Here is an 11,421-nt window from a genome sequence, read left to right on the forward strand (position 1 = left end):
TACTTTTCGAGTAGTTTCCCGGATGCTCCCTGTATTCGTTGGCTTGTATAATTTCCCACAGTGAGGTGGTGGGTCATGAGAGAGCACAGGCTGATGTCCAGACTACCTTACAAATCCACCTGCCCCCTTGTTTTCTCCACCGTAGCCTACATGTATTTTATCTAGAAAACATTCATCTCCATGGTGCGCGCATTAGAGATAGACAAGGTGAAAAATTCACTTCTGCCGGGGAGAGCTGGGGGATGACTCACCAGCCCGGGGAAGAAAAACATTTTACTTAAAAATTAAGATAGTGAGATGTGACTAATTGCTGTAACATCAGCCGCTGGCACAGAAGATGGGCCAAACGCCTTCCTAGCTGGTGCCAATGATATAACTCAAAGGCCTGTAAAAAAAAAAAGCATAAAAACTACAAAGCAAAATCATGTTTTTAATAACTGGGTGGAAAGCAGACTCCATCGTCATCATGGTACACAAATCAATTTTTATCCCGTAGACCTATATAATCACCATAGGGGCCAGTGTGTTACAATATACTGTATGGACCATATTATGGCTGTAAATCCTATTAGGACCACAGGTCGAGTCATTCGAACTTGCAGCCTACTATAATAATTCCGATGTCATAATGATTTTTACAAAATTGTCATATGCGATTACCCCTTTAAACACAACGACAGCAATGCCTGTATTGTGCTGCTCGCCCTTTTCTTTCCAGGTCAAATTTAGGCTGCCCACAGTACTCATGACGCCTTGTGGTTTCTCATTAAGTAATTTAGCAATAAAGCCAGTGAGATTCCTACAAGTAAATCCACTGAACACTGCATAGTGTACATACAGGATGAATATAGTGACTAGCCTGGTAGCTTCCATCACATGGAAGAGCATGAAGCGTGTAATAAGTAGTAGAAACCAGAAGTGAAACATTTACATGACGTGTATAATCTGTGCTGTGTGAGAACAGGGTTAACAGCTTGCCTACTGTGTCTGGAGAGCAGGAGGTGGGGGAAGGGGACTGCAGAAGAGTCTATGACAAATCTTAAGGTGCAGGGAGAGACTGATAAAGTTCTGTAGAATCTAAAACAGACGTGAATGGAGGAGCTGACAGGGAACAGCAAGCATCTACAGAACAGCACACACTCCGCTCTCCTAGGAGGGAGCAGCAGCCCCTTTCCTCAGTAAAACTGTTTCAACCAAACCAAATGAAACAATCTGCACAATCAGGATACACAGCTACTGCTGGAGTGGGCTAAACTGAGGAGGAGAGCAAAGAAACTGTTGCACATAGGTAATCAAGAAATTAAGAAAAGTTGTTATACATCCCATGAGCTATTGATTTGTAAAAAAATCCTGGAGTTGTGCTTAAATAAGAGGCAATCAACCACCTACACCCTTACTGTCTACATGATTTAATTGGCTGTGTTCCACTGATACTGGCACAGTTGGATTTATTTCTCTAGACCCCACTATTTCCGAGTAATCAATACCATGATTACTACTACTGCCAGATGGGCGGAGCCAGGTTGTAGAAGGATAAATCATCTTAGTTCTAGTGCAAAATATTTTTTCTACTTTCAGATGGGTGATCCTGGACTCAAGAAAACAGACTGCCTCCACCCGACTAGATAGGGGGATAGAGAGAAAATTCCAAATATGCAATTATTGGTGGATTGACACGTTTATGCCTCATCCCTTTCCTTTTTTTTCTTACCTTCCAAAAGCAATGGGGCTTATTTACTAAGGTTTGCGAATCGCACTTTCGTCGGACTGTTCGCCATTTTCGGGATTTGCGCAGCTTTGACCGGTATGTGACAGGGGTCTGCACTGGGATTGTGTCGCACACGATTGTATTTTGGCGCAGCTGCGCCGGCTTTCCTGCGACAGAAATTGGGGGCGTGACGTCAGACGATCCGACTGATTCGGACTGAGCGCGGGAGTTAAGATTCAAATTGTGTCGTAAGACAATGCACTTACATGCACCGGGAAGAAGAAGGTGAACTCCGGGGACCTGAGTGGGGAAGCGACACATGCAGGATATCCGGCACACCATCTTTTTTTTTTTTTTTTTTTATTTAAATCTTTTTATTGTTTTTATAACGATTTAAACATCACAAATATATACAAGCTGTTATCTCGGAGTACAATGTTCCGAGGCCCATCTTTATCCATATTTAGTATTGCAAGAAAATACAGCTTGATCCGTCTAGTTAAGGAGCTGTTAGTATGAAAACGTCCAAACAAAACATCTAAACAACAAATAGTGTTCAGTACATATATTTATCTCTATTATTTCCTAGTCATATAATCGCTCTTGCTCGTTGGTCCATCCGAATAGCCTCGCACCTGTATATCATATGCATCTTTGATAATTATTATTAACCACTCCTTGTTATTACATTCTTCATATATCTTCGTCCATCTACCCAGGTATCTTAAGCTCATTGTTGGCCTGTATCTCTTATGTTTTCCCTGCTGGCTGTTGGGATGATCTGAAAATCCGCCATGGTTGCCACATTTTTTCAAATTTATCATGGGTTCTCGTTTCCCAGCTGGCTAATTCCTCCAGCCTGTATATACTGTCTATTCGATCTAACCATTCCCTAGTTGTTGGTGGGTCTATTTGTAACCATTTAGGAGGTATGGTCAATTTTGCAGCTTGTATTAGGTGGGTTGCTAAATCTCTGCCATTGGGTTTCCAAGTGTTGTTAGGTAGCCACAACAGTACCGCTTCTGGACTCAATTTAATATTCTTCCCAGTTATGCTATTAGTAAGCTGCTCTACCTCCTGCCAGAAACGGTGCAGCTTAGGGCATCTCCAATAAATATGGCCTAGTGTGCCTCCATGATTACCACATCTCCAACAGTTATCTGCTTTTGACAATCTTTTTTGAACTAATGTTGCCGGTGTGTTGTACCAGCGCGTCATAAGCTTGTATGCATTCTCCTGTATCTTAACACATCTAGAGAAGCCATGTGATCTGGAATGAATCATTTTGATTTGCGTGTGGTTAAAATTTGCATTTAAGTCTTTTTCCCATTCTCTTATATATGCCGGGGTGCTATCCTGCCTTTGGCTTAAAATGTAATCGTATAGTATAGATAGTAGGCCCCAAGGTAATGTGTCTTTTAACAGCCATTTCTCTAGCCACGTGGGGTCATGTACGAGTGGGTGTTTCTTGCGAAGATCAGCTTGATTACGCATCAACTCTTCCTTTTGTAAGAAGTTAAGTGTGCGTGTCTTCCCTATCCCTTTGTCTCTGATGTCTTGAATATTTTGTTTGTGGAAGTTTCTTATTGGCACTTCTTCTAGAGCTTGCCAAATGTCCGACGCGTCTACCCTTCTTCCTGGTATTGAAGCACACCATCTTAGTGAATCGCGGCACAGTGCATTATCCCCGGACAATGCACTTTCGGTAAACTCCAGTGGGACAGGTAAGTAAATGTGCCCCAATGACTGTTACTTTTCTTTATACAGAGTGGTACGAGGGTTTGTTTTCTGCAATACAAGTTGCACTCCCTATCAGCAAAAATAAATATTCCATGCAAAGTACTTAAAAGCTGGAAACAAATTCCAAATGCAATTAAACTAAGCAAAAAAAAAAAAAAGTACTGAACCTTTTTCTGACGGGTTTGGTTTTTAGGGCTTTTACTGTGCGGTCCAAGTGACATATCTCCTTTATTTTTTTGGTTATCTTACATGAAAATAACCAATTTTTTTTGTTATGTTTTAATACCTTTTATAAAAAAAATAATGAAATCTTTTGAAAAAAAATTGTATCACTTATGTTTCTGTGTATGGAGTAAGTAAGGTGTTGTTTTTTGCTGGACAAGCAGACGTTTTCATTGATACCATTTTAAGAATTGTCCGGATTTTTGATCACTTTTCATTACACTTTTATTTATTCACTTAAAGAAAACTTTTCAAGTATGTGTCACTATGGACTGTTACGCCTTTTACCTTCTTAAGTGTCTAGTAAGGGCTTTGTATACATAAGAGAGAGCCACAATGTGATTTTCTCAAATGCTCCCAGCACTTAAATGATTGTGACATGGTCATATGACTGCACCTGCAAATTACTTTGGGAGAATCACTTAATTCTTGGAAAGACGTCAGAGAAATCCCCTACGGGCAAAAGTTTATCAAGTCAACAAGCTTCATAGTAGGTCATAAGCGCAGAACACGAAGGAAGAAAAACAAAAGTGAGAGGTCCCTCAGGGACTACGGTGTGTACTTGATACGGTTGTTGGTTTAGCCTAAAGTATAACCAACATTTCACATTTTTCTTACATGTGTAGGAGATGTTCTTTAAAAAAAAAAATTCTAATACATACAAGATAGGTTCTGTAGGTTTGTTCTTAAGTTGAGTTTGTATGTAAGTCGGAACCGTATACTTTATTATTGTAACCCCAGTCAAAATTTTTTGGGTCTCTGTGACAATTGTATTTTAAAAATGTTGGATTGTCATAAGAACCAAGATTAACAATAAATCTTCATTACAGACACCTGTGATAACTGTTATAGCTGATTATTGTAGCCTAGGACTAAAGTACAGGAAATTACCAATATCCAGAGGTCCGTTTGTAACTAGGGGTCGTATGTAAGTCAGGTGTTCTTAAGTAGGGGACTGCCTGTATAGTTTATTAGGGGATTTTGTGAGCTTTTTAAAAAAAAATACCCTAAAAAAACTTTTCCTGCCCTGTTCTATAAAAGCACATTGCTATACAAGACCCGTCTCCATCTTGTACTATACAGAATGAAGACGACTCACTGGTACAGTCTATGTATAATGTCTACATACATGTATATTAACAGCCAAGTCTTTCCCTGTAATCTATTATGCTTGGTTTATTTAGACTGTCAGCTCTCATAGTTGACATCATTCAGTCACACACTAGCGATCTGCCCGGAGAGAGGAGAGCTGGGCAGTGAGTCTTCAGAGGTCACTGTGTGTCACAGCCAGGGTGAAACTTCAGATTTCCAATGAGATTTTATAGTAAAAAGGAAGTTTCCACGTGACACAACAGCTCTCCTCTCTCCCGGCAGATCGCTAGTGTGTAAACTATATTAGAAAAATCCCCTACACATATAAGCTGTACTTAGCTGTCATTAGCTGAAAGACAGCTGTCTATTCTAGAGAAAAAATCTTACATCTAAGGGAAATCTAGCACAGTGCTGCAGCACTTCTAAACCCGGCACACTTACATGCTGACGTTTTGCTTCTAATAACTTAGTACTTTAGAAAAACGGCTTAAAATTATGCAAAAGAACCTCAGGGGCTCCTTTCTATGCTACCAGAGCCCCTTCTGTCTGCTAATTCTTCAAGTTTTTGCCTATTTCCTTTGCTCCAAGAAACATGGAGTGGAGCTGTGAATAATTAGAAGACGACGGAGCCAGGACGTAGACAAGAGCCCCTGAGGCTCACTTTGCATCACTTTGAAAGACATTTTTTTTTTCAAAATCAATGTTATTAGAAGCAAAATGAAGAACAAATCCTGTTTCAGGAAGCACACACTAGCATGTAAGTCTGCGTGGTTTAGAAGCCCTGCATCCATGTGGGAGATTTCCTTTCCGATCACTAGGTTTCATCTATAGTGCACACTTGGAAAGTTGCCTTTGCTGCTGCTGCTTGACATTGAGCATTTAGCTTAGTTTACTGGCAACAAAGTATACACAGAAACAAATTTCCTCCTTGGGTTGTTTTTATTGTTACTCTGCTTCTTTTATTGTTTAGGGACATTTTAGTGTTTCCTGGTTCCTCTGCTCCGATTACACAGAGGCCTCATGGTTAGCCCCATGCAATCAATGGCAGATGATGAAACTTTGCATAATGTTTGATCTGCCAGTTTGCAGGACACCCATTGCACGGATATTGTACTACGTATGTGCATTGTCCTGCAACTCTTACAACTGTGTCCAATTTACAATCTGTAATAGGATATAGACTATATACAAGCACTATAGATGTAATGGACCTGGATAGGTAATCTCAGGATAAACAGTCCAATGTATAGTCCCCATTGCCCACCAATCACCTAGTGATGACCTCCAGATAGGTCAATAGTGTGAAATGGATAGAACTCTTATACCTGGACCACGTGATAAATCTGATCTTAGCATTGTGTGTTGGACTCCCACCATCAAATACTAGTGACCTACCTATACAGGAGATAAGTCACCAGTATCATGACTGCACTAGGAGCCTTAAAGGGGTTGTCAGGGTTAAAATAAAAATATATAATTGGCCAGGGGGTCGATAAAAACAAAGTTATACTTATCTTAGCTGGTGCTCCCATTGTCCCGCGCCATTTCCCATCGGTGCCATGCCTCTGTGTGTTTATAGTGTCAGGCACGCCCACTTGACCAATGTCTCGTGCCGGTCACAGCATTAGATTTAATGCTATAGACTTGACCGGAGGTTGTGGGATCAAAATGACTGCCACTGTAAACAGACAGAAGCATGGCACCGACTGGAGGTGGTGCCAGCAAAGATAAGTATAAGCTCTTCTTTGTTTTCATAGCCCCACGGCCAGTTATATATTTTTGTTTAAAAGACACCTATCAACAGATTAAGGATTGTAAACCAAGCACACTGACATACTGGTGTGCACCCCCTCTAGCAGGATCTGCTTGTCTTTTAGCTTCTTATGCCCTGTTTTTTTTGTAAAGGCTTTTAGAATTATGCAAATTAGCCTGTGGGGCTCCAGGTTCCATAGGAGTTAATGGAGCCAGGAGCCCCTCAGGCTCATGTGCATATTTTTTTAAAGCCCTTTTTTCCTAAAAACAAGGGCATAAGAAGCTAAACGAGCAGCAGATCCTGCCAGAGGGGGCGCACACCAGTATGTCTCAATGTTTGGTTTACAATCCTTGATCTGCTGATGTCCTTTAAACCCTTTGAAGCTATTGCAATCCCCCCAGTGTTAGCAATGGTCTTCCATATAGGTGTATCTTGAAGTTCCTCATCCTCTGGGCCACTGAAGGCAATATAATGGACACCTCCGTACCCACTATAGATATAACCTTGCACTTCAGGAAGTCATAGTATGATCAGGCCATAAGACAATGGGGCTCATTTACTTACCCGGTCCTGTCGCGATCCAGTGGCGCGTTCTCCTACGAGGATTCGGGTCTTCCGGCGATTCACTAAGGTAGTGCGCCCGATGTCCACTAGGTGTCACTGCTGCGCCGAGGTCCGCCGGAGTTCACCATCCTCTTCCTGGTGCATGTAAGTGTGTGTCAAGCGACACTTTTATTTTTAAATAGCTCAAGTTTTCCGATTCCGTCTGGTTTTCCGACGGTCACGCCCCCCTTTTTCATTGCATGCAAGACAGTGCCGATGCGACACAATCCAGTCGCGTGCGCCAAAAACCTGAGGGCAAATCGGCGAAAAACGGTAAAATTCGGAAAATCCGTCGGAAAAACGCAATTTGGACCCTTAGTAAATGTGCTTCAATGTATAGCTGCAGTGCAAAATACAAAGATATACAACAAAATCAACACTACTACATCTATACAATCACCAGCAGTCAGTATGAGCATCACTATTGATCAGTCATCTCTTCCAGTACAACTACAACTACAACTACACACCAGTGTGATCCTTGTCCTGACATCATCACTACAATATCTGATGTCCTATTATTATCTTCTGAATGGAACTACATAAATGACCCTGAATTCTGCCAGGCTGCTCCATAGTAGAATAGATAACTGTGAAGTATATATATAAGTATATATATTCTACCGCCACGGACAGGAGTATAGTTGATTTTCCTCGATATGAACTTGTAGAACGGGTCCTGACTGCTTGTAAACCAGAACGTGACCTGCAGTAAATGGGAACAATGTAACAGGGCTGTAATTATAATAGCAGATCCCATAAACTATCTTCATGATATGGTACAAGAACGCACGGAGACAGCAACCTGTGAACTTGTACAATCAGTATATGCCTACAAGTTCACTGCCCCTGCAAACACTGAGGAGTGGGTCCTACAGCCTGGCACTCCTGTGTATACAGCCTGGCACTCCTGTGTATACAGCCCGGCACTCCTGTGTATACAGCCCGGCACTCCTGTGTATACAGCCCGGCACTCCTGTGTATACAGCCTGGCACTCCTGTGTATACAGCCCGGCACTCCTGTGTATACAGCCCGGCACTCCTGTGTATAAAGCCTGGCACTCCTGTGTATACAGCCCGGCACTCCTGTGTATACAGCCCGGCACTCCTGTGCATAAAGCCTGGCACTCCTGTGTATACAGCCCGGCACTCCTGTGTATACAGCCCGGCACTCCTGTGTATACAGCCCGGCACTCCTGTGTATACAGCCCGGCACTCCTCTTACATGTGTATACAGCCCGGCACTCCTGTGTATACAGCCCGGCACTCCTGTGTATACAGCCCGGCACTCCTGTGTATACAGCCCGGCACTCCTGTGTATACAGCCCGGCACTCCTGTGTATACAGCCCGGCACTCCTGTGTATACAGCCTGGCACTCCTCTTACATGTGTATACAGCCCGGCACTCCTGTGTATACAGCCCGGCACTCCTGTGTATACAGCCCGGCACTCCTGTGTATACAGCCCCGCACTGCTCTTACATGTGTATACAGCCTGGCACTCCTGTGTATATAGCCCAGCACTCCTGTGTATATAGCCCGGCACTCCTGTGTATACAGCCCGGCACTCCTGTGTATATAGCCTGGCACTCCTCTTACATGTGTATACAGCCTGGCACCCCTGTGTATACAGTCTGGCGCTCCTCTTACATGTGTATACCATACCTCCCAACATTTGTGAAAGGGAAAGAGGGACAAAATGGCGGCACGTGTAGCGATCCCCCTGAGCCACACCCCCAATCACTCCCTGGCCACGCCCCAAATTTTAGCCATATTATAATAATAAAAATCATCTCAATAAAAAAAAAAATTATCCTCTATGGCAGTGATGGCAAACCTTTTAGAGACCGAGTGCCCAAACTTCAACATCGCAAAGTGCCAACACAAAAATTTAATTTGTGGTTTATACTTCCTTCTCTGTCACAGTTTTCATTGATACCAGCACCTGAGGACACCAATAATGCAGAAAATAGTCCCAGGTAGTACTGTCACTTTAAAATAGCTCTGTGCACAGCAAGTCCTGGGCTGTCTGGGACTGCAGGAAGATACCTGGAGTCATCTCTGGTGATGGCCTGAGTGCCCACAGAAAGGGCTCCGAGTGCCACCTCTGGCACCAGTGCCATAGGTTAGCCATCACTGGTCTATGGGATTTGAACCTAGAACCTGCAGTGTCCATGTACAATAATGTCTCAGCACCTCAACCAACTGAGCTATAACCTCTGTGATTATCAAGGATTAGAATTTTGGTAACTAAGAACTATGACTACTGTTACACTGTGACACAGATTTAATGCCTTGGTATATAGGGAGGGATCTTCTCAGAGATTATTGTAATTATTGAGACTATTATTATTATTATGGAGATTATTATTATTATTGAGATTATTATTATTATTTTTACTATTATTAATAATCGTCTACATAATAATAAAAATAATAAAATGTATAATAATAATAATAATAATAATAATAATAATAGTCTCAATAATTACAATAATAACCTCTGAGAAGATCCCTCAGTGCAGTAAGTCTGTGTCACAGTGTAACAGTGGCAGATAACACTTCTTAGTTACCAGAAATCCTCAGCTCTGTATCATTGGGCTTATAGCTCAGTTAGTTAAGGCTCCTGTGTAGAGTGCAGAGGGTCCCAGGTTCGAATCTCAGTTTGGGCAAAACTTTATTTAATTAAATACTGAGCGTGTGTCTGAGGAAGCCCTGGAGACCATATATGGAGAGATGGTGATCTGAAGCTGATGACGTGGTCTCTGCTCTCTCCGCTAAAGCCGACACTTCTCTGAAAAGGATTCCCTGCCCGATGTCTGCTCTGGGGAACCCTAGGAGATGCAGTGACCATATATGGACAGATGCTGATCTGAAGCTGATGACGTGGTCCCTGCTCTCCGCTAAGCCTGACACTTCTCTGAAAAGGATTCCCTCCCGATGTCTGTAGAAGACATTCTGTACTGTCAGTTCTGGCTTTCAAAGTATTTACTATGTGGACACAGCGCGTGACATGCGGGACCTGGGGGGAGAATCCGTGACAATCTCATAGCTGCCCGTGACGCGGGGCAGAGGTAAGAAAAACAGGACTTTCCCGGCAAAATCGGGACAGTTGGGAGCTATGGTATACAGCCTGGCACTCTTGTGTATACAGCCTGGCACTCCTCTTACATGTGTATACAGCCTGGCACTCCTCTTACATGTGTATACAGCCTGGCACTCCTCTTACATGTGTATAAAGCCTGGCGCTCCTTATACTCCTCTGAAGGGCTCCTGGTTGTGTTACCAGACCCCCTCTTTGCTGTAGCTTCACAGGCTGATACACTGTTTCCCCTCTCCTCTGCTCTCCCAGCACACAGCGGGAGGGGGGGAAGTGCTCCTGCATAGTTATTACTATCTGCCATATTTCAGAATTTTCGGTCAATCGGTATGGAAGTATTTTCTCCATCAAAAACATAAATTCCTCAGCAGGTCGCCCCCATGTGATTGAACATGAATTGACAGTTTATTTATTAATGTATCAGCCAAAATGGACAAACATGAATTTGGGGTCTAAATCTGAATGCCAGGTTTGGTTTAGTTCGGTGCTTCCCCTCTTACATTTTACAATCATGCTGACTGCAAACTGCCTTGTGTGTACTTACCTGCCTGACTACAGCCTGTGTGACTTGGCCCCTGATAATGCAAGTCCTATCTCAGAGACTTATCTAGATCATCAATAATTTCTTATGAAGGTTGCGAATCACGTTCACCAGAATTTAGAATTTTCTCCACGGCAGAAATTGCTGAAATACATCAAACAGGTGCCTGGGACACAGGGGTATACAGGTGCATTTATTCTATTACCATGAGTGAGAAAACATTTTTTTACCAATGTAAAGATCTCATCTCCATCTGTCATAACACTGGCTTCCCTATGTACAGGAATATAACTACTATAATACTGCCCCCTATGTACAGGAATATAACTACTATAATACTGCCCCCTATGTACAAGAATATAACTACTATAATACTGCCCCCTATGTACAAGAATATAACTACTATAATACTGCCCCCTATGTACAGGAATATAACTACTACAATACTGCCCCCTATGTACAAGAATATAACTACTATAATACTGCCCCTATGTACAAGAATATAGCTACTATAATACTGCCCCTATGTACAGGAATATAACTACTATAATACTGCCCCCTATGTACAGGAATATAACTACTATAATACTGCCCCCTATGTACTAGAATATAACTACTATAATACTGCCCCCTATGTAAAGAATATAACTACTATAATACTGC

Source organism: Engystomops pustulosus, chromosome 3, assembly GCF_040894005.1.
Source record: "Engystomops pustulosus chromosome 3, aEngPut4.maternal, whole genome shotgun sequence".
Lineage (NCBI taxonomy): Eukaryota > Metazoa > Chordata > Amphibia > Anura > Leptodactylidae > Engystomops > Engystomops pustulosus.